The sequence below is a fragment of the Amblyraja radiata genome, chromosome 11 (assembly GCF_010909765.2).
Source record: "Amblyraja radiata isolate CabotCenter1 chromosome 11, sAmbRad1.1.pri, whole genome shotgun sequence".
NCBI lineage: Eukaryota > Metazoa > Chordata > Chondrichthyes > Rajiformes > Rajidae > Amblyraja > Amblyraja radiata.
The window spans coordinates 29,444,380-29,445,699 of NC_045966.1; positions in this window are offsets into that span (position 1 = coordinate 29,444,380).

A 1,320-nucleotide genomic window follows, 5' to 3' on the forward strand; every position below is an offset into this window, starting at 1 on the left:
GCTGTTTGTCGGGTTGGAGGCAGGTGACTAGTGGGGTGCCTCAGGGATCTGTGTTGGGTCCTTTGTTGTTTGTCATGTACATCAATGATCTGGATGAAGGGGTGGTAAATTGGATTAGTAAGTATGCAGATGGTACCAAGATAGGGGGTGTTGTGGATAATGAAGAGGATTTCCAAAGTCTACAGAGTGATTTAGGCCATTTGGAAAGATGGGCTGAAAGATGGCAGATGGAGTTTAATGCTGATAAATATGAGGTGTTACACCTTGGCAGGACAAATCAAAATAGGACGTACATGATAAATGGTAGGGAATTGAAGAATACAGTTGAACAGAGGGATCTGGGAATAATCGTGCATAGTTCCTTGAAGGTGGAATCTCATATAGATAGGGTGGTAAAGAAAGCTTTTGGTATGCTAGCCTTTATAAATCAGAGCATTGAGTATAGAAGCTGGGATGTAATGTTAAAATTGTACAAGGCATTGGTGAGACCAAATCTGGAGTATGGTGTACAATTTTGGTCGACCAATTATAGGAAGGATGTCAACAAAATAGAGAGAGTACAGAGGAGATTTACTAGAATGTTGCCTGGGTTTCAACAACTAAGTTACAGAGATAGGTTGAATAGGTTAGGTCTTTATTCTCTGGAGCGCAGAAGGTTAAGGGGGGACTTGATAGAGGTCTTTAAAATAATGAGAGGGTTGGACAGAGTTGATGTGATCAAGCTTTTCCCTTTGAGAATAGGGAAGATTCAAACAAGAGGACATGACTTCAGAATTAAGGGACAGAAGTTTAGGGGTAACATGAGGGGGAACTTCTTTACTCAGAGAGTGGTAGCGGTGTGGAATGAGCTTCCAGTGGAAGTGGTGGCAGCAGGTTCGTTGGTATCATTTAAAAATAAATTGGATAGTTATATGGATGAGAAGGGAATGGAGGGTTATGGTATGAGTGCAGGCAGGTGGGACTAAGGGAAAAAAGTTGTTCGGCACGGACTTGTAGGGCCGAGATGGCCTGTTTCCGTGCTGTAATTGTTATATGGTGTTATATGGTATGGTTCCAGTTTTTCATTCTTAGCTGGGACAATATGCTGGAGGAACTCAGCTCAACAGACACTGCATCTTATCCGCATCCATCTGTTGCTCCCTCCCTGCCTCTGACCTGCTTTCTCTCAGCTTATGGAGAGCAGTTCTTGTCACCCTGAGTGGAGGGGAAGGGGAGAGTGGTGAGGGGGAGAGGAAGAGGCAGTTCTGGTCATCGTTTTGAGGATGGGAGGAGGGGGAGAATGGCGTGGGTGCGAGGTGTGGGGGGGGGGGGTTGGAGAGA